The following is a 26,758-nucleotide window of genomic DNA, read 5'->3' as shown; positions in this document are numbered from 1 at the left end:
ACGAAAATGGAATAGCTAATTTCAGGATAAAATTAAAACCGTATGGTCGGTTGTGAAGGGAGTGTCTGGTCTGCAGCATAAGGTCGACGATATAAAGTCAGTTCGTAGTAAAAATAGTTCTGTTACTAATAAGTAAGAAATATGTACAGTATTCAACAATCATTCCTGGTGAAGTAAATAAAAACTTACTTTCTATAGGGAATCATATAACTCTCTTGGAAAATGCCTTTCCGAGACTAATGTCTGAAATACTCCTCTTTGATACTGACAAGGGGGTGACTGAGTCAATAATTAAATCCCTGAAGACTGAGAACTCTCATGGATATGATGGAGTGCCTAACAGAATACTAAAGTATTGTGCTGCACATTTTAGCCCTGTATTTAGCCATATTTGTAATTTTTCCTTTAAGAACGATCAGTTTCCTGAACGATTCAAATACTTAGTAGTAAAGTCGCTTAAAAAAAAGGGAGAAAGGGATAATGTAGTCAATCTTATACTTGTTTCTATGCCATCAGTGCTTGCTACAGTTATTGAGAAGGCTGTGTATGTAAGGACAATTGATCATTTTATATCACATAATTTGCTATCGAACGTTTAGTTCGGCTTTAGAAGTCGTTTAGCAACTGAAAATGCCACATTTTGTGAGGTACTGGATGGATTAAACAAAAGGTTTCGAACGCTAGGCATGTTTTTTTTATTTAACTAAGGCGTTTGATTGTGTTGATGACAAAATATTGCTCCAGAAGTTGGACCATCACAGAATATGGGGAGTAGCTCACAATTGGTTCACCTCTTAGTTTAACAACAGACAGCAAACGGTCATTATTCACAATGTTGAGAATGGCTGTGATGTGGGAGTTGAGTGAGGTACAGTGAAATGGGGGGTGCCCCACGGATCAGTGCTGGGGCCATTCCTGTTTCTTATTCATATAAATGACATGTACGTTCACAAACCTCTTGTCGATCCCTGTTCACTACTCAGAGTATTTTCACATTTCCCTCTTAATATATAGCTATATAACTGTCGTTTTTGTTAACAATAACATCTTATTCCCAAAAATTAGAAGCTTTCACTCAGTTAATACTCAGCATAAATCTAATCTGCATTTGGATCGCACTTCTCTAATAAACTACCACAAGAATTCAAAAATCTTAGCAGTATCCACGTCGTTTGAAATAGAAAATGAAGAGTTCCTCATGGGTCACTCCTTCTGTTCTGTTGAGGAGTCCTTTGAAAAACTAAGCTGATTCTTATGTTATATTGTTCATTGTGTTTACTTAAATTTATGGCTTGACTTTTTTTGGGTCCATAAACTTTATTTTATCTGTTATTACTTTTATGTTGTAATTTCATGTACTGACATGTTCCTTGTGCATGGAAATTTGCTCCTCAATTTGGGCCTACGGAACTAGACGAGTAAATAAATAAATAAACAAGAAGTCAGCGCCCGCCACGAGCGCTGAAGGGGCCGCCCTACACAACTCCTGTCTAAGTACGCGCAGTCACTGGCCATACTGCAACATCCAGAAAGACGCTCGTTAGATTGCGTATAACGATTTCCCGAGAGAACCAGAGAAGTTTTTCTGGTGATACGTATGCCCCAATGATTAATGAATACAAACAGCAGGGAACACCGCCAGTCAAAGAATTCTGCAGTGTGATTATTAAACCAATGAAAGAAACAATTAGGCTTAAAACAGGTTAATAAAGTAGTCCTCTACGGTTTAAATAGGGCAAATAGTTTCTTGTAGTGATCCAAGAACAATATGACAGCCGTGAAGAAGTTTAAGTTAAACTCAGAATAATTGGCTATCAGAGATCCACGGAACGCAAAATTTCAATGACAAAAGGAATCCTGAAGTCAAAGGATAGGGGCCCGTTAATCTTAGTCGCAGGAATTCACAATAAACGGTAGAATAAATTAAAAAGGGTCTTCAGACATAAAAACAAGTAATTTAACTTGTAAAATCCCTAAGCAGCAAACAAGGTGAGAGAAAATTCCAGTTCTCAGATATGCGGTGCCGCACAAGGACAACAAAAACTATTTGTAACGAACCTCACCTAAACTTACCGAAAGAAGAAGCCCAGCAAATTCTCAGAACCACCTGCGTGCTCCCCACAACATACAAATGTCATAGGCAAATTTTCAAAAAGATGCTCAGATGCTCACCAAATTACTTTGACCAAGGTTAAACAAAGTAGATCCTGAACTCTTCCGAAGCCAGTACATCAGTGCACCCAACAACTGCTTGTGAACATCGTGTCACTCGGCCCAGTGTGTATTAACGCCTGAAGGCCTCGAACGAGCACGCCCACCCACTCTTGCAGCTCGACACCGCCACAGTACGCAGCGCTCGGCCAGGATTGACTCTTCGAACCGCTCCAGTCTGAGGCCAAAACCAGTCTTAATCCAATCGGATGGCAGGCGCCTTCTTGCTTCACTGGGTGTAGGTCGCACCAACCCACTGTGGGCAGACGGCATAGACAAACTGTAGAGTAAGGCTATTGGTATGAGGCGTCACTGCTCCGTTACGTTTTTATGTTTCACATTTGTAAGTAACTCAGTAGTGCTGCACTTAAATATAATGAACATATCTGATTTGTTATTCCACATCTGAGAGACTCCTCTGAGCTGGATTTATAAAATGTGGTTGACTCTGTGTATGGTAAGTGGACATCTTTTCTCTGTATAATGCTGCTGTGAGTTTCAGATGTACTTGTCATGTATAGTGCACGTGACTGTTAAGCGAGTCCTCACTTTTGTTTTGATGGTGATAAGAGAGGGAAGAAAGATTGTGAATTGTAATGCCGATACCCAGCCTACATCCCTCAAACGAGAACAACAGCGTTGTAGATTTTATCGTCTTGGACTAGTACTCTCTGCCAGAGATGAAAAATTCTACAGTGTTAAAAAAATTGCTATGACATTTTCGTGGAAACTTAACAAGTTCCATAGTCATCTTTATTTTTCAAGACAATCCAGTTTTCTACCGTAGTCTACGACAAGTTTGTTCAGTCCGTCGTCTGTTCATGCTGTTATACAGGGTCAAGAAAAATTGTGACACCAAATTTTAATTTTGGATAGCTGATGCCAGTAGGAACCAGAGTTTCTAATGTTGTGTAGGTCGACAACGCATCATTTTTAAACTACGGAAATATGGCGCCACGCGCACCGATTGGCTATGGGATTGCCCTGTTGCCTCTCCTCGGTTGGCGGGCAGTGCTATACTTGTCGGTTGGCGCGTGGCGCCAGGTTTCCGTAGTTTAAGAATTGTGCGTTGTCGAACTAAACAAATTTATTAATTTTGGTTGCTTGTGGCATCAGCTATACAGATTTAAAATTTCGTGACACAATTTTTCTCCATCCAGTATACTTACACTTGGCGCAGCTGTGTTTCACTACCACATCCAACATGTGCCGTTGTCAGACTTCAGTAATGAGGAAGAAAGAATACAGAGGATTTATCTTTGTTGTTAATAACGAAGGACTGAACAGCTTTTCTTACCAAAAACCACACACATTCCAATAATACATGCACATGCTCTGGTGTGCTGATGTTCCCAGCACAATACAGCTACAAAAGGGACCTTGTGGATGACATCGGAAGTTCACTGAGGCTTTTTGCGGATGATGCTGTGGTATATCGAGAGGTTGTAACAATAGTAAATTGTACTGAAATGCAGGAGGATGAGCAGCGAATTGACGCATGATGCAGGGAATGGCAGTTGAATCTCAATGTAGACAAGTGTAATGTGCTGCGGATACATAGAAAGAAAGATCCCTTATCATTTAGCTACAATATAGCAGGTCAACAAGTGGAAGCAGTTAATTCCATAAATTATCTGGGAGTACGCATTAGGAGTGATTTAAAATGGAATGATCATATGAAGTTGATCGTCGGTAAAGCAGATGCCAGACTGAGATCCATTGGAAGAATCCTAAGGAAATGCAACCCGAAAACAAAGGAAGTAGGTTACAGTACACTTGTTCGCCCACTGCTTGAATACTGCTCACCAGTGTGGGATCCGTACCAGATAGGGTGGATAGAAGAGATAGAGAAGATCCAACGGATAGCAGCGCGCTTCGTTACAGCATCATTTAGTAATCGCGAAAGCGTTACGGAGATGATAGATAAACCCGAGTGGAAGACTCTGCAGGAGAGACGCTCAGTAGCTCGGTACGGGCTTTTGTTGAAGTTTCGAGAACATACCTTCACCGAGGAGTCAAGTAGTATATTGCTCCCTCCTACGTATATCTCGCGAAGAGACCATGGGGAGAAAATCAAAGAGATTGGAGCCCACACAGAGGCATACCGACAATCCTTCTTTCCACGAACAATACGAGACTGGTATAGAAGGGAGAACCGATAGAGGTACTGAAGGTATCCTCCGCCACACGCCGTCAGGTGGCATGCGGAGTATAAATGTAGATGTAGATGTAGAAGTTAATATTGCTAAACGTGCGTAAGATTTACTGTACAGCGAGCCACTGGAAAACAAGGGTTCCTTCGTCGAAACGTTCAGTAAGTAACTCTGATAAAGCCTTGTAAAAAGTCTAGCGGTTAGGACCCATCCTGAATTTTTATGCTAGCTAACTCATCTGTAACCTTGATAGAAAAGAATATTTGCGCATGATAGAAGTATTGCTTAGTAATATCTTGGAACAAATAACGTAAGCGGAAGTCATATTAAAATGTAAAGAGCTAGAAAGTACTTCGACCGTGTTCTGTTGTCTATCTGTATCACTGCAATAAAATAATTATATCCAAACAGGGACCACACGCGGCTCAATGCCACATTGTAAATGTAGTCTGTATGGACCGTCTGAGGGTTTGTACAGGGAAGCAGGGAAGCAGCAGGTGATGCAGTATCGAGCGCAGCCGCGGACCTCTGCTTGCAGCCGAACGGAGCGCGCGGCACAATTTGCATGAAATGAAGCCGCGGCCTCCGGCGTCACGGCCGGTGCTCAGAAGCGACCGCAGACAGGCAGCTGCCGACAACGCGACACCACAGCCCGCCCTCCTCTGCCAACTCCGCCGTTCTGTCACAAGCACAGAAAAGGCCCGTGTTCTTATACTATACGTCTCATCGGTATATCTCACGCACTAGAGAGGATGGGGTCGTGGAGGAAAGGTGTGGTACCATTGCACGGACTGGTTCTTAGTTTACGAATTTGAAAGAGTCACCAATGCCGTCGCAAGATAGGAGAGAAACGTGTCGGTACTGGATTCGGACGTTTCGAAGAAATCAGACCAGCCTTCCATTCTTCTTTTCAGCAAACCGGGTGGCATTTGCCTAGGAAACACATTGGTCCACCGTATCTACTGTCTTAAACTTAGTACCAGCTTCCATATTCAGTCAGTCTGTACTAAAGTGTCGTCAGTTCTATTTTCCCACGGTTTCTATGGTTATAGCAATTTCTTGAAGTCGCAGTTACGTTTCTACGTGGAATGTTTATCTGCGATACTGAAAGGAGGGCAGGACGGGTATTTTAATTTAATTATAGCCTGTAAAGTAGTATTGTTTGTTTGTACGTAAAATCCAGGACCTGAATAGGACGTTTTTAATGTCCAGGAAGAGAAATGTCCATTCACTTAAAAACAGCTTCCTAAGATCAGCAAATTTTCTCGAACATGTTTGTACTACTTTCCCTAGACTAAAAGTAAGTAAACGTGAAATTTAGTTATTATTTAATATTGCACTTGGTGAAGGAAACAGAAAAGTAATTACAGTACGTATTAGGCGCTGACGTGGTGAACACAGCCCGACAGTTTGTATTGTTGAATGTTGAAGTATGAACACCTACTATAACTGCGTATCCGGTCACAATCCTAGACGTTGCTTTTACTTCAGACAAATCCTTATGTTACTTTCCAGCAGCACTCTGTCAGTCCATAGGTGAACTGGACGGTTCTCCACGTTCACCAGGCGAACTTTGCCAGAAACATGATTGGTCTGCTACCTGTTTGTCACTGTCTTCCAGCAGCTGCTGTTGATCCTTTGTGAATTTCCTTGCAAACTGTCCGCAGGGATCCACTAGTTTCTTCATTGGAGGATTCACAGCCTCAACGTAATTTATGAAATATTACGCTCCGTAAAATAATTATAATGTGCAAGAGAACAGCATTAAAAGAATTTCAGATCAAGGATCAACAGCCGCGCGGAGTGGCTGCGCGGTTAGAGGCGTCATGTCACTGACTGCGCGGCCCCTGCCGCCGGAAATTCGAATCCTCCCTCGGGCATGGGCGTGTGTGTGTAGTTCTTAGTATAAGTTTGTTTAAGTAGTGTGTAAGTCTACGGGCCGATGACCTCAGCAGTTTGGTTCGTTAGGAATTCACAAACATTTGAACATTTGAAGGATCAACATTCAGCCAACTTAACCATAAACATTACACACTAAACTCTACAAGCTACTTCTTAAAACATGTATAATGTATAAAACTTTTAAATCGAACTATCTAGCCAGCACTGTGGCACAGAATATTAAATCACCACCAGGCAAAAAACTTCTGTCAATATATCAGACATTTAAATTTGACCTTAGAACATCACGTCCAGCACCTACAGTGGTAATGACTTCATAAACACAAGCTCCAGTGCAAAACTACCAACAGCCACTACCAAACTGGAGGCGCCGCGTGCGAGCTACGAACAAATGTCACGCTTCGCCCCCCCCCCCCCCTCCCCCGACGCAGTCTCGAGTGTTCCCTGGGGCAAGGGTGTTTGTGTTGTCCTTAGCGTAAGTTAGTTTAAGTTAAATTAAGTAGTGAGTAAGCCTATGGAGCAATTACCTCAGCAGTTTGGTCCTATAGGATCTTACCAAAAATTTCCAAACTATTCTGAATAACTTTTCTTATTAAAGAGGAAACGCACAAACTCAGAAACGAAATCCAAAAACAGCCAATATTAAATATACAGTCTCGAAGAGAGAATACTCTCGAACAGTCTAGTTTAAACTGGTCACATTAGATAACAGAGGAAACGGATCACTTACGTTTCTTATTCCTTGGAATTCACAATGATTTTCCCATCCTTAAAGTTTAGCTGCACTCGTATAATACTCCGAGGTGTCGCAGGTAGTTTCAATTCATAGAGTGCCGGAGATAATCCGGATTACGGTACAAATGCTACCCAACATCGTGCTGTAGAAATCGCGGTCAAGAGTCAGACCAATACCGCCGGCACAGTCTGCGTAGCTCCGCCAGTTAATCGCACTCGGCAATTTACAAATACTTTCGGTAGCTTCCTTCTCGTAGGTTCACAACAAACTACCCGCTCCGGCCGCTCCCGGTACTCTCCATAGTGACGCAATCACATGGAGCCTAGGATCCTCATGACGGCTAGCTTGTGTCACCTTCTATCTCACAGTATCCATTCTCGCTTCCTGTGTGGTGTATGCGTCAAGAAGTACAAACATGTGTGTCCCTAAATACCCGTATTTACCTTTCTCTCACTTCGTTCCACAGATTATGACGACGTTATTTCCAGTACTGGTATAGTTTGAGTCCCAGTTCATGCATTAACAATTGAGACGCGAGTTTTTAATTTCAAGTTATCATGTCATTGCGTTAGCTTCAGCCACGTGTATTGTTGTGGGTCACAGTCCACTGCTGCGGTTATGTCCGCTAATGAAAAGCCAAATTATAATAACATTTAACAAAGATACAGTAAGAGCGATGTGCGTAGCTCGAGAGGCAGGCACGCCCTCTCAGCGTGGTGCTGGGCCGTCTTCTCGACGGGATGCCTGTGTGGCACTGGTGCCAGTATGAAGATTCCAAGGTCTGTTTAGGAAAGCTGCACCTTTCCGTAGGATACCGACACCAAGAATGTTTATGCTTCTTAGGCTACTGTTAATTAGACTGGGACAACACATTTAACCAACTGATAGATGAAGTACCTAGTAGGGTTTTAGTTTGTGTGAGGGAGGATAGGGTCAGAGAGGAGGGATCACAGTGGACATACCGTCATCGGGGGTTGACGAAAGGGGTAAGTACTAAGATTACCTCATCGATCATCACTGCTTCCACACAGCATGAAACTAAAGCTATGGCTTTAGGAGTCAGAGGGAAAAACAGGTCAAAACACACGGGCGATGGGAATTCGAAAGGCGCTGTAAGTAATCTCAGCGCCGTCGTTGACGACAACCACTTTGCTGCTACCTCTACTTGCTATCACGAGTACGTGGAGCAAGGTTTCCCACATCGAGCGAGCACTACAGCGAATACTCCGCTGCCTCTACCTTCAGACTTGGCAGTCTTAGGGAAGCAACCTCAGATTAGCGGGGAGTATCTTACCATTTTGTTATTAGTGTCAAATAAACTTTTATTAAGCTATTTTGTTGAATATTGACTTTATAATGCCACGTTAAGAAATGGCAGGTTGCACTTTTTTTCTTTGTTTGTCATTTAAATAGCAGAGACAAACGTGAAAACTTGTCTGTCGGTTCTGAAAGGATATCTGTGCTACTTTTCTGTATCAGTATTAACAGTGGCTGGTTAACTTTTGTGTACGAATTAACAAGGAAGCATTTAGTAACTTAATTGTTTCGTAGTTATTGAAAGTCTTTGGAATGTCTCCTTTCCACTAATATTTCCTTCTAATCAAACAGATGAATGTTTCTGTAAAATATCTGTGAACACGCGGAATATCACATCACACTCCACTCAAAGTACAGATGCGGGAACAGAAACTGCTAACTCTGATAGCTTTACATAGCATTACGTACATCTCCCCCCCCCCCCCCCCATGAACCATGGACCTTGCTGTTGGTGGGGAGGCTTGCGTGCCTCGGCGATGCAGATAGCCGTACCGTAGGTACAACCACAACGGAGGGGTATCTGTTGAGAGGCCAGACAAACGTGTGGTTCCTGAAGGGGGGCAGCAGGCTTTTCAGTAGTTGCAAGGGCAACAGTCTGGATGATTGACTGATCTGGCCTTGTAACAATAACCAAAACGGCCTTGCTGTGCTGGTACTGCGAACGGCTGAAAGCAAGGGGAAACTACGGCCGTAATTTTTCCCGAGGGCATGCAGCTTTACTGTATGATTAAATGATGATGGCGTCCTCTTGGGTAAAATATTCCGGAGGTAAAATAGTCCCCCATTCGGATCTCCGGGCGGGGACTACTCAAGAGGATGTCGTTATCAGGAGAAAGAAAACTGGCGTTCTACGGATCGGAGCGTGGAATGTCACATCCCTTAATCGGGCAGGTAGGTTAGAAAATTTAATAAGGGAAATGGATAGGTTAAAGTTAGATATAGTGGGAATTAGAGAAGTTCGGTGGCAGGAGGAACAAGACTTCTGGTCAGGTGACTACAGGGTTATAAACACAAAGTCAAATAGGGGTAATGCAGGAGTAGGTTTAATAATGAATAGGAAAATAGGAGTGCGGGTAAGCTACTACAAACAGCATAGTGAACGCATTATTGTGGCCAAGATAGATACGAAGCCCACACCTACTACAGTAGTACAAGTTTATATGCCAACTAGCTCTGCAGATGACGAAGAAATTGAAGAAATGTATGATGAAATAAAAGAAATTATTCAGATAGTGAAGGGAGACGAAAATTTAATAGTCATGGGTGACTGGAATTCGAGTGTAGGAAAAGGGAGAGAAGGAAACGTAGTAGGTGAATATGGATTGGGGCTTAGAAATGAAAGAGCACAACTTAATCATAGCTAACACTTGCTTTAAGAATCATGATAGAAGGTTGTATACATGGAAGAACCCTGGAGATACTAAAAGGTATCAGATAGATTATATAATGGTAAGACAGAGATTTAGGAATCAGGTTTTAAATTGTAAGTCATTTCCAGGGGCAGATGTGGACTCTGACCACAATCTATTGGTTATGACCTGTAGATTAAAACTGAAGAAACTGCAAAAAGGTGGGAATTTAAGGAGATGAGACCTGGATAAACTGAAAGAACCAGAGGTTGTACAGAGTTTCAGGGAGAGCATAAGGGAACAATTGAAAGGAATTGGGGAAAGAAATACAGTAGAAGAAGAATGGGTAGCTCTGAGGGATGAAGTAGTGAAGGCAGCAGAGGATCAAGTAGGTAAAAAGAAGAGGGTTAGTAGAAATCCTTGGGTAACAGAAGAAATATTGAATTTAATTGATGAAAGGAGAAAATATAAAAATGCAGTAAATGAAGGAGCCAAAAAGGAATACAAACGTCTCAAAAATGAGATCGACAGGAAGTGCAAAATGGCTAAGCAGGGATGGATAGAGGACAAATGTAAGGATGTAGAGGCTTATCTCACTAGGGGTAAGATAGATACTGCCTACAGGAAAATTAAGGAGACCTTTGGAGATAAGAGAACCACATGTATGAACATTAAGAGCTCAGATAGAAGCCCAGTTCTAAGCAAAGAAGGGAAAGCAGAAAGGTGGAAGGAGTATATAGAGGGTCTATACAAGAGCGATGCACTTGAGGACAATATTATGGAAATGGAAGAGGATGTAGATGAAGATGAAATGGGAGATACGATACTGCGTGAAGAGTTTGACAGAACACTGAAAGGCCTGAGTCGAAACAAGGCCCCCGGAGTAGATAACATTCCATTGGAACTACTGACGGCCTTGGGAGAGCCAGTCCTGACAAAACTCTACCACCTGGTGAGCAAGATGTATGAAACAGACGAAATACCCTCAGACTTCAAGAAGAATATAATAATTCCAATCCCAAAGAAAGCAGGTGTTGACAGATGTGAAAATTACCGAACAATCAGTTTAATAAGCCACAGCTGCAAAGTACTAACACGAATTCTTTACAGACGAATGGAAAAACTAGTAGAAGCCGACCTCGGGGAAGATCAGCTTGGATTCCGTAGAAATACTGGAACACGTGAGGCAATACTGACCTTACGACTTATCTTGGAAGAAAGATTAAGGAAAGGCAAACCTACGTTTCTAGCATTTGTAGACTTAGAGAAAGCTTTTGATAATGTTGATTGGAATACTCTCTTTCAAATTCTAAAGGTGGCAGGGGTAAAATACAGGGAGCGAAATGCTATTTACAACTTGTACAGAAACCAGATGGCAGTTATAAGAGTTGAGGGACATGAAAGGGAAGCAGTGGTTGGGAAGGGAGTAAGACAGGGTTGTAGCCTCTCCCCGATGTTATTCAATCTCTATATTGAGCAAGCAGTAAAGGAAACAAAAGAAAAATTTGGAGTAAGTATTAAAATCCATGTAGAAGAAATAAAAACAATAAAAACTTTGAGGTTCGCCGATGACATTGTAATTCTGTCAGAGACAGCAAAGGACTTGGAAGAGCAGTTGTGCGGAATGTATGATGTCTTGAAGGGAGGATATAAGATGAACATAAACAAAAGCAAAACGAGGATAATGGAATGTAGTCGAATTAAGTCGGGTGTTGCTGAGGGTATTAGATTAGGAAATGAGACACTTAAAGTAGTAAAGGAGTTTTGCTATTTGGGGAGCAAAATAACTGATGATGGACGAAGTAGAGAGGATATAAAATGTAGACTGGCAATGGCAAGGAAATCGTTTCTGAAGCAGAGAAATTTGTTAACATCGAGTATAGATTTAAGTGTCAGGAAGTCATTTCTGAAAGTATTTGTATGGAGTGTAGCCATGTATGGAAGTGAAACATGAACGGTAAATAGTTTGGACAAGAAGAGAGTAGAAGCTTTTGAAATGTGGTGCTACAGAAGAATGCTGAAGATTAGATGGGTAGATCACATAACTAATGAGGAAGTATTGAATAGGATTGGGGAGAAGAGAAGTTTGTGGCACAACTTGACCAGAAGAAGGGATCGGTTGGTAGGACATGTTCTGAGGGGGAGACCAAGAGATGAATACACTAAGCAGATTCAGAAGGATGTAGGTTGCAGTAGGTACTGGGAGATGAAGAAGCTTGCACAGGATAGAGTAGCATGGAGAGCTGCATCAAACCAGTCTCAGGACTGAAGACCACAACAACAACAACAACGTACATCTTATGTTGTGTCGAGATAAAGAAAAACTGCTAACCGTCGGAATGGATCTTACTCACAATCAAGTAATTTTAATATCAACGCGCTGTGAAACTCATACTCAAGTATAAGATACTAGCATAACCCAGCAAAACCCACAAAGTTGTAACACAAAACATGTTGTCAGAACACAAAATAAACTATTACTACTCTGAATGAGTGTCCCATCTCCAATGACCTCAATGTTAACATGGTGCCAAAATTAATTCTTTTTTAATTCATTATCTGGTACAGTATCTCCTAAATGTAGTGGGAAGTGTAGGAACTACGAAGAATGTTGATTAGTTGGAAGGGACATTAATAAATCTACACAAAGTTGCAAAAGCTGACTCACCTAAGTACTACAAGACCACTTTTTCATTTAACAACGTAAAAATTTCCATAATTTAATGTTGGGATTACTTCAACTTTTTTGTTACTCCGTTATTATTTGTGTACTTTTCATATTCCTTCCATTAGTAAGTGTTCTTACAACTTATATTACTCTCAAAAGGGACGTGCGGTTGATATTAGATACATAAAAGAACACTACATTTCTGAATCGCAACAGAAAACAGTGTTGTGAGCGCGAGTTGCAACTCCTGGAAGACAGACTTGCCGCCAGCAACAGAGGTTGAACGGCTCAGCCTACGCGCCAGGAGTTGAGAGTCTAACAGCAAATTCTAGCAGCCTGCTGCAGAGCTTAGAATCACCACGCACCAACATACAACCCGCACTCCGTAGGTCAAACAGCATACTTCCTGCAGAGTTCCGGGGAGAGCCAGTAGGAGCTACAGGTACAGTTACAGTCACTGTCGCAGTTACATATCCAGTCACTTCGGCTCACCTATCCACAGAAGGAACCAACACGCTCGTCGACGACGATTCCGACGTGGGATCGGCTGCTCATCGTCTAAGCACACAACCAAGGATCAGGTTCTACTCCAAAAAGAAGACAGTGGTGTTCGTAGATCTGGACTTAGGCCCTGAAAGGGACTGTCACAGGCAATAATTTTTGTATAGTCATCTTACTTTGTTGGTGTTCGTCTCATAATCTAATTCCAAGCCACTATCCGTACTGTTCAACTGCTCTTTCAAGTCATTTGCCGTCTCTGACAGAAATGTGACTGTACTAGCCGCCATCACACGCGCAATGATTTGAAATCCCGTGATCGACCACAGTATCGGAAGCTGGAGATAACGCCTGGAGTGCCATGACGACTGCGAGATTTATTGAACTGTTTTCACTCGCCCACCCTGCATCCTGGATCTCGATCCTTCAGACTTCCATCTGTTTGTCCCAGAAGAATGCACTCGGGGAGACGCACTACGTGGATAATGTGGAGGTTATTGATGCACTTTGGCTTCGACGTCGTACAGTGGAGTCGTAGAGTCCGCACAGGTTACGGTGGCCGATGCGCAGTGACCAATTTTCTTCCAAAGACCTGGGTGAGTTAATTCGCGATTAAAGAATCGAAGCGTCCGCCCTGTAATTTTTCTCAACTGATTTTGCAGGAACTATTTGGTAAAATGGTTCAAATGGCTGAGCACTATGGGACTTAACATCTGAGGTCATCAGTCCCCTATACTTCGAACTACTTAAACCTAACTAACCTAAGGACATCACACACATCCATGCCCGAGGCAGGATTCGAACCTGCGACCGTAGCAGCAGCGCGCTTCCGGACTGAAGCGCCTAGAACCGCTCGGCCACCGCGGCCGGCTATATGTTCTGTAATATTGCCATTTTTTATTTAATTCCTTGCTGCCCCAAAACCAGAACATCCACGATTGCACTTAATTTTATTGATCATCAGGGTGCTGAGAATGACTTAGGGCCAGGGCTGCAAGCGGATCTGTTTGCTAGCCCTAAAATCCTACCAATCGTAACTCTGCTCCCACTTCGGGTACGGAACGGAATGAATATGAAAAATCCTCTGAGTGCCACACACAAAAAATAAAGTCCGAAACGCACTGTAAATTTGTAAAGTACTTTTTCTTCGCGTCAGTTCTTGGTCAAAATTATACAAGTGCACAATTTGGTAGTTCTGTGCGGATCACAAAATATAGCGTAACTGAACTGCCGATTAAATCTCCGAAATTTTTTGTGCTTCGTATGGATTAAAGGTTTATGCGTTTGGTATTCTGTGCTTCTATGACGCAAGATATTAGGAAATGTTCGTTTTATTTTCACTTTCAGAGACATATGGGTCTTTTCCTCCTCTACTGGTTTATGGTGTTTGGCCTGTTTGTTGGGATTTCATCCCTCCTAAACTCATTTCAATGCTGTCTGTTATTATCGTTGCTGTTTAAGTACGCAGGTACTCTGTAGTGGTGCCTTTGTCTGGCAGAAATTGTTCCTAGAGTTTCTACCTGGATACGGCGTCTTGCATGTACGCCACGGATGGACATTACGCAGAACGCTTGTACAGACGCTGTAATGATCATGCGCTGGCATAACGAGACATTAAACCGTTTCCCGCTACCCTATTCGGTCAGTTACCGTCTCCTTGAAATTTTCATCAGGGCAAAGGGTATCTTCCTACATATAAATCTGTGGCTGTAGAAATTTTTCTGTCAGATTATCACTACTTGTATGATACCTTTCAAAATTTCCTGCAACCACCGTACCGATCTGAAGGACTTCTAACTTGGCAACAGGTTGATGGCTTGTACTTTCATGAACCCATTAATAATTTGATCACCGGCATAAAATTGATGCTAGATAACCTGCAATGAGAAAAGCATAAACGGAAATAGCGAGAAATAATTCAGAAAGTATTATTTCCTCCACTACAACGTACTGACCTAATGAATGTAATGTGTAACTAAGCAATCACACCAAATTTGGTATTAGTTCCTTTATCTCCAGCGGAACACAATGTCAGTTACACATCCACAAAATGCCAGTAAATCGTGAACTATTGCTCACAAGAGTATGAAACTCCGAGTCGTGTGGTATTTAGACACAAAACCCGTAGTCAAAATAATAGAGTGCAATAGGATGCAATTTTAATAACCGAAATACACTCCCTGTCAAAACGGTCGGACGTCTGCATAAATTCACAAACTTACACACCATCGGCGGCTATGTGAACCATTAAAATTTAAATTTTCTGTGGAAGGTAGAACGGCAACCAGAGTACATTTGATATTATTATATTATATAACAATAAAAGAGATAATATTATAAAACAAAACAAAATATTTTCAATACGACGGCTGCTTGTGTGCCATTGGAGAATATCAGTGTTGTTCGTGATTAGTGCTGATACCCAGCCTGGTAGGGAATTTAGGGAGCTTCAATGGCTTTGGATGTTGATTGATCACTGAAGGACATGGAGATGCCACGCACTCGTATGGAAAATCATTATCGGCCCCTGACAGAGCTTGAAACGGGACTCATTGTGGGTCTCCGTCTGGCTGGGTGGTCGAATCGTGCAGTATTCAGATTAGTGGGGTGTTCGCATGTGACAGTCGCCCGACATAGGCCTGCACGGGAACGTTAGGTGAGCCATAGTTGTTCTCAAGTTTCCAGTCGAAAACGTATGACCAATACTGTGGAGGATCACCGTCTTCTGCAACAATCACACTGTAACTCCTTCACATCTGCGGCTGCCATCCGAGAACATGTAATTGATCCCTTGCCAAATTCTGTGTCATTTCGCACCACTGATCGGGAAGTAGCATTAGCCGGACAAGGGAATTACTACTTCCTGCGTTTGGAGAGGTGTCGTGACGTGAAGCGCCGAGACCTGAAGCGTGGACTGCTGACACACAACATCGAATACTGTTCAGCGATGACTCATCGCTCTGCACTATCTCGGATGACCAACGTTGGGGGGTATGGCGGCGATGTGGGGAGAAGTCCCGCTCTTTCAGTGTTTTGGAGAGGCACAGCGGCGTTACTCTGGATGTCGTGATTTGGGCTTCAGGTGACGACTGGCACCGACTGACGGAACTCTGGAGGCACAACGGATCGTCAGGGACATCTTGCGTCTTCTTGTGCTACCTTTCAAATGACAGTATCGTGGTGCTGTGTCTCAATAACACAACGTTCGTCCACACACGGCAGAAGATATGAACTAACTTCTTCATGATGACGTACTCCTGTGGCCAGATCAGTCTTCGACAGAAAATGTGTAGGACCAGCTCGGACGTCAGTTCCGGCACGGTGCCAGAATGCGGGATATTAAGGACTATCTGCAACAGTTGTGAATCAGTTTTCCTCAGGATAGGATACTATGCTTTATGATACCCTTCCCAACCGGATTGGAGCGCATTAGAGCACGGCAGTGTTTCGCTGCGCTTGTTCTTGAGTGAGACTGGTATACATCAAAACGGACCCTCGTTACATTTTAGCTTTCGCTAAACGACGCTAGCTTGTTCATTTCCAATGTATGTCGTCTGAATAGTGCGCTGCTATCGCAGACCTTCAAATAGACCGTTTAGTTTCTCGGTTAAAAATTTTCCGATGTAGGTACTAGCTGCGACGTCAGACATCATGACAGAAATCTGTTTTGTGATCCCTTACACATTTTTTTCCGAGCAGACACATTTTCTCTACAGAGCACCACTGCGCTAGAAGCGGACGGTTGCCTCGGTAAAAGTCTTACGATTGTTTACAGTTCACGTGAATCAGAATGTCCGAATACCTCTCTTACGTTATAATTTACTTTTACATCAGTAACGCAAAACGAAAAGCCACATATCACTTTCCCGACGAAATCTTTTCTAGTTATCAGTAAACATTTCAACGGGTTTCCCACTCGCCATCTTCAGGTCTGAAATGCTTCAAGACAACACCGCAACTCGCCGATAACTCGAGAGGATTTCATCAGTGAATTTTGGAAAAAAGCCGGCATTTTGACAACTCACTCCTGTCAGGGACAGTGTTATAATTCTTATTATCTAGTTCCAGGAGTGTATTCCACGTGGTATGCGTAGATGCAAGTGTATTAGTGGTTTTCACTATTATGTGGTAACGTTAAACTACACTCCTGGAAATGGAAAAAAGAACACATTGACACCGGTGTGTCAGACCCACCATACTTGCTCCGGACACTGCGAGAGGGCTGTACAAGCAATGATCACACGCACGGCGCAGCGGACACACCAGGAACCGCGGTGTTGGCCGTCGAATGGCGCTAGCTGCGCAGCATTTGTGCACCGCCGCCGTCAGTGTCAGCCAGTTTGCCGTGGCATACGGAGCTCCATCGCAGTCTTTAACACTGGTAGCATGCCGCGACAGCGTGGACGTGAACCGTATGTGCAGTTGACGGACTTTGAGCGAGGGCGTATAGTGGGCATGCGGGAGGCCGGGTGGACGTACCGCCGAATTGCTCAACACGTGGGGCGTGAGGTCTCCACAGTACATCGATGTTGTCGCCAGTGGTCGGCGGAAGGTGCACGTGCCCGTCGACCTGGGACCGGACCGCAGCGACGCACGGATGCACGCCAAGACCGTAGGATCGTACGCAGTGCCGTAGGGGACCGCACCGCCACTTCCCAGCAAATTAGGGACACTGTTGCTCCTGGGGTATCGGCGAGGACCATTCGCAACCGTCTCCATGAAGCTGGGCTACGGTCCCGCACACCGTTAGGCCGTCTTCCGCTCACGCCCCAACATCGTGCAGCCCGCCTCCAGTGGTGTCGCGACAGGCGTGAATGGAGGGGCGAATGGAGACGTGTCGTCTTCAGCGATGAGAGTCGCTTCTGCCTTGGTGCCAATGATGGTCGTATGCGTGTTTGGCGCCGTGCAGGTGAGCGCCACAATCAGGACTGCATACGACCGAGGCACACAGGGCCAACACCCGGCATCATGGTGTGGGGAGCGATCTCCTACACTGGCCGTACACCACTGGTGATCGTCGAGGGGACACTGAATAGTGCACGGTACATCCAAACCGTCATCGAACCCATCGTTCTACCATTCCTAGACCGGCAAGGGAACTTGCTGTTCCAACAGGACAATGCACGTCCGCATGTATCCCGTGCCACCCAACGTGCTCTAGAAGGTGTAAGTCAACTACCCTGGCCAGCAAGATCTCCGGATCTGTCCCCCATTGAGCATGTTTGGGACTGGATGAAGCGTCGTCTCACGCGGTCTGCACGTCCAGCACGAACGCTGGTCCAACTGAGGCGCCAGGTGGAAATGGCATGGCAAGCCGTTCCACAGGACTACATCCAGCATCTCTACGATCGTCTCCATGGGAGAATAGCAGCCTGCATTGCTGCGAAAGGTGGATATACACTGTAGTAGTGCCGACATTGTGCATGCTCTGTTGCCTGTGTCTATGTGCCTGTGGTTCTGTCAGTGTGATCATGTGATGTATCTGACCCCAGGAATGTGTCAATAAAGTTTCCCCTTCCTGCGACAATGAATTCACGGTGTTCTTATTTCAATTTCCAGGAGTGTAACTCCGTTTTCTTCAGCTGCTCTGTAAGATAATTGGTATCTTCGCGTTGCACAAATGTAGTACTTTCTCGATATATGATAATATGTACAGTGTATAAGGCAAATGTTAGGCAAATGTCCGACGAAAACTGCCGAATGGGATTCAGTCACGACAAACGATTGACTATTTCACATTTGTATTTTCATGATTTTATTTTTGCGAGGGCTTCATCTGTAATCAGTTCATCAGAGCTACGTTGTAACAAAGGTGTCTGTCAAAATTTTTCTAACAGTGGAAAAAATTCAAAACTTTCCAGTTCCGATGTAACTGTATCGATGAGTTTGAAAAGGCGCCATGCCCCATGAACTACACCTGATACGAAATACATATAACTTATTATGTCTCGAGAGATTGGTAGTTACCTACTTAGGATTTTAAAGTAGATTCCTTTGCCACCTAAACGATAAGCTAATATCAATAGCATATTGATATTATTGATATTACAAATGAGTATGGATGCCACCTTTTAGATTCAGTGATATGAAATTACATTGTCATATGATTAAATCGAGAGCTATAAACACACAAAAATTAATTTATTGAAACTTACAAGAGCTTAGGCTCAAATTGAAAATAAAAAGTTTGAAACGGGAAAAAAGGCCAGAATTATTCCGAAAATCCTGCTGGGTATCAACAAAAATGCCACATTAATATCCCCGAGAGTGAAGGAACAGGAACAAACTTTCAAACAAGCTTTTCAACTCTGATCCCATCTACACTTTTTTTTTGCTTATAACAATCTCACATGTTCACGTTAATGGATTTACTACGTTGCTATTATGAATTACATTTTTTATTGTCGAGTCTTGGGGTTGGTTACGTAAAGTGTAGCCCATGGTCAGCATACGTCTAGTTGATTGAGGGATTCAAAATTTAGCAGCAACTGCACCAAAGTATTCCGCGTCTCCCCTGTTTACCATATATTTGCGCAGCATGCTGAGTGAAATGCAGATTTCTTAGCCTTGAAATTGCATGTGCCGCTCTGTTGGAGCCATAGAATTCGAGAAGTTCGCAGTCCAGGAGACCATAGTTTTTCGACTGTGATATGTCGCACACTTTTCCCTACATTTTACCGCAGAAAATGTTATTTTCTTTTTTCGACTGATATGTTTGGGCTTAAGTTCTTTCGAGAATTCTGCAGTACCTATGTCGTGTAAAACTAAATCCAGGATCAGTAAGGTATCGTGGGATGCTAGATTAGGTGCACACGGTTCTGTAAAGATTCATAGCCGTATTGACTCAAGGTAAGAGAGCAAGGAGCAGCCACACCAAGGAATCTGAATAATTTCCTGTGAATAGAAGACAAGGAAGGAAATTCAAGATAATAATTATTACCAAAGCTCCAGTTATTTCGCGATGGCTGTTAAAGATACAGCTTAATGGAGGCGTAGATAGTCGTCGCTAGATATACGACAGCCATCGCCTGTGCAGTGTACGTATATCACGGTCTTAAATGATCTCCAATGTAATTCAATAATACACAAAATGAATGCTTCCGTAGCTGTGTGTACCCGCATCACCTTTCACTCATACATCATCACCCGGATGAAGATCTCTCCAATATCTCTTGTAGCAATCACTGAAATGCTGGTCTGTATCACAATATTACGCCCATATCCGCAAGAATGTAATTGACAATTGTAAATTATAGATTTCAGCCATCAGTCGTCCTTTTTAACTTTTACTGGCAGATCTAGATTTCAGCTAGAATCTGGCCATTCTCCATTCACTATTATTTATGCTCAATGCATGTAATGCTTGGTCTGGCTTCATCCGCAGTTCATTGAATACTTCCCAATGGAAGGTAACCTGATAATAATTGCAATTATTTATTGTTGAAACTAATTTTTAACTAAATCCGATACTTGACTCTTGATAAGTTTTTCTTAAAAAACACAATACTTGTTGATGAGCAGCTTTAACCATCGACAATTTCTGGGGGTATTCAGGAAAATTTCCCTGCCTGCCTACGCCTGTGTCGCATGTAGGACACGGATAATATTTACGCCGTTCCATTTCATGGCTATTACTTCAGCGAGCCAACCGCGTAATACTGTTAGAGGGACGACATGTCTGCCTGTTTATGGCATCTGCATCCACAGGCGTGCCAAACCACCTCCATTCATTCGTTGTGCGTACGTGGAACAACAATATGGTGACCGCTTTTGTCACTTAGCGAATTCGTTGTAATCCAGAACACAGCGGAACTCTCTGGTATTGTTGCTATTTGTAAATCAGACCACATCGACAGTAGCTTGCAGTTTAATACAAGGGACGAAAATGGAGGGCTACCGTCGTCAGAGCGTGCGTAACACTAATGAGAAAATTTCTGACACCATAACGTTGATTTCTCCGATAAAAATATTCAAAAAAATAAATAAAATATAAAAACACTCGAATCCTCTGTAGTCACAAATTTTTCGCCTGAGATTAGGCTGTCGTGTTGATAAAACTATGTGCAAGCCCATTTTATTCTGATTGTATAATTAATTAAAGAATGCTGTTACTTCAGTTATGAGCCTCTTATGTGAATGCAGTTTATATTAAATACTCTTTTTAATATAATATAATTTATAGCTCCATTTCCTCAAATTTTCTGAAATCGTTACTTCCTAAACGACAGTTGTCAGCCAATAACCCTAGTAAAATTTTACAACTAACTAAGGATTAATAAAATATATGTAGTACTCTTTAAAATGACCAAAGATAAACAAAATTTCTTATGTTTAAAGAAAAAATCAATACCTTTTTAAGTACGAAATTATGAGTTAATGAGTTGGTTCGTACCACATACGAGTATTTCTAACAATCTTCTTCTGATATTCGTCTTGATTTCGGCCAATATTCGAGTTCATTACGTTGCTCAGTTATGTTTCCATCACTAAAGTTACTGCAAATCCACTTTTACTCCAGTACGTCGATGTGAATGGAATGAGCATATTCAAGTTTCTTCCGTCAACAAACTTTCGCCAGAGCGTTACTAACTGTATGGAAAACTGTTTTCAGTGCGTTGCCTACATAATGCATAAGAAATTATACATTGGCTCTAATTTCACTGACAGAAACTACTTACTCAGAGAAAATTATTTTAGAGCCTAGATGTTTTCCGACCGATTTTTCAAATAGGAAAAGTGGTTCGTAAACGGTACTAATGAGACAGCGTGGGATACCTAAATAGTTTCAAGACACCGCACATGAAAATGGGTTCTACTGGCGATACAAGTTAGGATCCAGTGCTTTGGATAGCTCTTTAGATGAAGACCACTTACACGTAACACAAGTATCGTCTTAGTTCACTGTTCTACAGCACAGGGTCAAAGTATGAATGCTACACGCTTCCTTCTGCTTACGGAAATGGAGCAAATCGGATGGTTCCTTTTGCATTTGATGTGGCCTACTGTTGTCCTTAAGGGACTTAAGGAGACACCATTAGCTCATGAGAGGTTCTTTTGAAAAGCCCCAAAAACAGTTTACTGCTTTTGCGCAACAAAACCGAGCCACGAATTCCAAGACGGCTGCGTAGAGAAAATTATTAAAATTTTTGAGAGGCAGTAAATAAGATCCATATATCTAACAACGTTGAAATTTTTTAAATATCTTTCTCCGTTTATGAGATACAGAGGTTCGAAGGAACCATACATGTATACGTAAAACAAGCAAGTAGTACGAGGAGAAATCTAAATAATAAATAACCACAGCAAATTAATTAAATTTTAACATTACATTCTCTAGGTATTTATCTAAAACTTGCACGATTTCAAAAATTTTAATCCATTATCGAGAAGCACTCCAAAAACATGGTTTTTGAATACCAAAACGGCTATATGCAGAAAACAGTTGTAATTTTATTTATATATTCCTAAGGTCCTGATCTCAAACAACACTGAATATTCTCTTGGTATATTTATCCGTTTCCAAGGTACAGAGGTTCTAAGTTACACTACTTGTGCACGTAAAATACGCACGTAACATCCGATATAGGCCGCAAACCTAGTTTACAAAGTGACGCAACATGGATAAGTATGCTGTAAAGTGTTTCCGTTACCATCAGAGGGCTGCTTGTAGTCCTATATTGTAGTACTGAAGCACGTGCAAACATTTTGTGCATGTATACAATCTGCTCTCAGGTAAAAAATTAGTTTGGCATTATTTTCATAGACGTAAACTATCAAACTTTTACTGACTTATGTAGTTCTTTTCAGATGTTTGACATGCCCTCATATGGCAGGGAAAAGAAGTGAACCAGCGAAAAACTGCTCCTATAGGAGTTTTAAAAAGGTGAATATGCTCCTGTTTAAAAGACTGACTCGAAAGTGGGATACAAACTGCCCTAAGCTACCTTCCTCAGTACTCTTAAGAATATTCTGAAGGACTATGGCATGCGAATATCTTCGTGCTTTCACATGCTGAGAGAGAAGGAAACAGTGGGAGTGGGAAACAGACGGAAAAGCAATAAATACTGTAGGATAGTAGGCAGTGGTTGATATATAGAAAGATCATTACAGTTCTGGAAACTTCAGAAGCCCTCAATCTCAGACCTGCATTGATAGAGCTCCAATGTTCATATAAAACAAGCAACGTAGTTTTAATCATCTGGGGATTGAAGCTCTTTTGTTCGTGTTTGCTTTAACAATATAAATGTTTTCGGATGAGGTCCATCTTTAACAAAACACAATTTTGTTTTTTATCCCAAACATATTTCACTCCAGTTCCAGCATCATCAGTGGGTTTTTATTTTACGGCTGTTAAACATAAAGAATGTTCTTTAAAGTTTGTATACATGTAAATATTAGTTTTTTAATCTTAATTACAGATTTTCGAAGAAACACGTACAATTATGAATTCATACACTCCTGGAAATTGAAATAAGAACACCGTGATTTCATTGTCCCAGGAAGGGGAAACTTTATTGACACATTCCTGGGGTCAGATACATCACATGATCACACTGACAGAACCACAGGCACATAGACACAGGCAACAGAGCATGCACAATGTCGGCACTACTACAGTGTATATCCACCTTTCGCAGCAATGCAGGCTGCTATTCTCCCATGGAGACGATCGTAGAGATGCTGGATGTAGTCCTGTGGAACGGCTTGCCATGCCATTTCCACCTGGCGCCTCAGTTGGACCAGCGTTCGTGCTGGACGTGCAGACCGCGTGAGACGACGCTTCATCCAGTCCCAAACATGCTCAATGGGGGACAGATCCGGAGATCTTGCTGGCCAGGGTAGTTGACTTACACCTTCTAGAGCACGTTGGGTGGCACGGGATACATGCGGACGTGCATTGTCCTGTTGGAACAGCAAGTTCCCTTGCCGGTCTAGGAATGGTAGAACGATGGGTTCGATGACGGTTTGGATGTACCGTGCACTATTCAGTGTCCCCTCGACGATCACCAGTGGTGTACGGCCAGTGTAGGAGATCGCTCCCCACACCATGATGCCGGGTGTTGGCCCTGTGTGCCTCGGTCGTATGCAGTCCTGATTGTGGCGCTCACCTGCACGGCGCCAAACACGCATACGACCATCATTGGCACCAAGGCAGAAGCGACTCTCATCGCTGAAGACGACACGTCTCCATTCGTCCCTCCATTCACGCCTGTCGCGACACCACTGGAGGCGGGCTGCACGATGTTGGGGCGTGAGCGGAAGACGGCCTAACGGTGTGCGGTACCGTAGCCCAGCTTCATGGAGACCGTTGCGAATGGTCCTCGCCGATACCCCAGGAGCAACAGTGTCCCTAATTTGCTGGGAAGTGGCGGTGCGGTCCCCTACGGCACTGCGTACGATCCTACGGTCTTGGCGTGCATCCGTGCGTCGCTGCGGTCCGGTCCCAGGTCGACGGGCACGTGCACCTTCCGCCGACCACTGGCGACAACATCGATGTACTGTGGAGACCTCACGCCCCACGTGTTGAGCAATTCGGCGGTACGTCCACCCGGCCTCCCGCATGCCCACTATACGCCCTCGCTCAAAGTCCGTCAACTGCACATACGGTTCACGTCCACGCTGTCGCGGCATGCTACCAGTGTTAAGGACTGCGATGGAGCTCCGTATGCCACGGCAAACTGGCTGACACTGACGGCGGCGGTGCACAAATGCTGCGCAGCTAGCGCCATTCGACGGCCAACACCGCGGTTCCTGGTGTGTCCGCTGTGCCGTGCGTGTGATCATTGCTTGTACAGCCCTCTCGCAGTGTCCGGAGCAAGTATGGTGGGTCTGACACACCGGTGTCAATGTGTTCTTTTTTCCATTTCCAGGAGTGTATATTTTTATCACATTGTGTGGTACTCCTGATGAGTCATGTTTTTACAGTAACTGGTTTCTTTCACAGTTTACCATCTGAAACCATATACAGCTTAATGTAGACAAATTAATTACGCAAAAATTACGATTTGGAAGCTGTTATGCCTGAAATTAATTAATTGTATGTGCAAGGTTTTGTGTGTGTGTGTGTGTGTGTGTGTGTGTGTGTGTGTGTGTGTGTGTGCGTGCGTGTCTATTTACATTATGTTTCACTTGCGTTTTCTGTTTTCCTCATCTTCTTCACTGTGGGTTGGGGTTGTTTTGGGGAAGAGACCAAACAGCGAGGTCATCGGTCTCATCGGATTAGGGAAGAACGGGGAAGGAAGTCGGCTGTAGCGTTTCAAAGGAACTATCCTGGCATTTGCCTGGAGCGGTTTAGAGTAATCACTTCTTCACTGTGTTATTGAGCGGTTACTGTCGCTGTTTCACTGTTTACCAGCTGTAAAAACAAGATGATGGCGGACAGTGGAATAGTCGAAGCTGTTCCTTGCGGTTGTTCTCAATCTTCCAGAGGTGTCTGTGCAATTTATGTGTGTGTGTGTGTGTGTGTGTGTGTGTGTGTGTGTGTGTGTGTGTGTGTGTGTGAAAAGGGAGGGGGGGGAGGGAGGGAGAGAGAGAGAGAGAGAGAGAGAGAGAGAGAGATAGAGTAGGTTTGAGGATTTTTCATTATTATTGTTTTGTGTGTGTGTGTGTGTGTGTGTGTGAGTGTTTTGTTTTGTCAAAATATTCATTATAGTTGATTGCAAGCCACAGTCAAATGTGCTTATTTCTCAAAAGACATCCACGAGATGTACCACTTTGGCCATAAACATGCAATTTGTTGTACTGACGCGGTCAGCGAGCAAACGCAAGGTTAGTGAAACAACGAGCTGCGTATGACGTATATGCTTTTAGACAAGGATTTTTATTTCATACAACTCTGACAGTCTGATGTCTTTTGACATACATATAAGTTTTTGTACTTGAAAATGGTCTAAGGCAAAAATTAGGATCGTACAACAATAAAATAAAAATTATTAAGTCAAATGGCGGCAGCATCATTTAAAAAAATAATAAATGTTTGTCTATCAGTAGAGTGATAGTGAAGAAAATATTTTAAAATTAATTTTGTTTCTTAACTTGAGGGATGTATTTTGTTTTCACCTCTCAGAATACATTGCCCCAGAACGGTGGTTACCGAATTATAGTCGCTTCTACATGTTGGATGTTACTTAATATTTGTATCTCAATCGCATAGTTGTTCCTTTACGAACGAAAGGAAATCTGCGACTGAGAGCAGGGTACACAGGTAAACAGAGGTAAACACCACGGCGTGTTAAGGCATCCGGCTGGCCGCCAACCACTGCTTCATCCTCCACCTAGGGTGACCCAGTTCCATCGTTTAACTTTCGAGGACTAATTCATATTTCTCAGTGTGCTTACAAGTCACGCAGATCTGTCAGCTACGTAGAAAGACGTACTAAAAATGTTATTTATTTTCTCTTGGCCATCGACAGTACCGGCGGGCTTTCCCCAGTTTTCCGAAATTCCTTCACCAGGGAAGACGAATGGAATATTCCAGAATTTGAAACACGAACAGCTGCTAGCATGAGTTTCTTAGAACCTTAGGGGTTGCGAAGCAACTCAAATCGCTTGATACGGTCAAGTCTTCAGGAGCAGATTGTATACCGATTCGGTTCCTTTCAGTTTACGCTGATACAATAGCTCCCTACTTAGCAATCATATACAACCGCTCGCTCACCGATAGATCTGTACCTACAGATTGGAAAATTGCGCAGGTCGCACCAGTGTTTAAGAAGGGTAGTAGGAGTAATCCATCGAACTACAGACCTATATCATTGACGGCGGTTTGTAGTACGGTTTTGGAGCATATACTGTATTCAAACATTATGAATCACCTCGAAGGGAACGATATATTGATACGTAATCAGCATGGTTTCAGAAAACATCGTTCTTGTGCAACGCAGCTAGCTCTTTACTCGCACGAATTAATGGCCGCTATCGACAG

Source organism: Schistocerca cancellata, chromosome 1, assembly GCF_023864275.1.
Source record: "Schistocerca cancellata isolate TAMUIC-IGC-003103 chromosome 1, iqSchCanc2.1, whole genome shotgun sequence".
NCBI classification, from domain to species: Eukaryota; Metazoa; Arthropoda; class Insecta; order Orthoptera; family Acrididae; genus Schistocerca; species Schistocerca cancellata.
The sequence above is the reverse complement of the archived record's forward strand: the minus strand, read 5'-3'. Positions refer to the sequence as shown.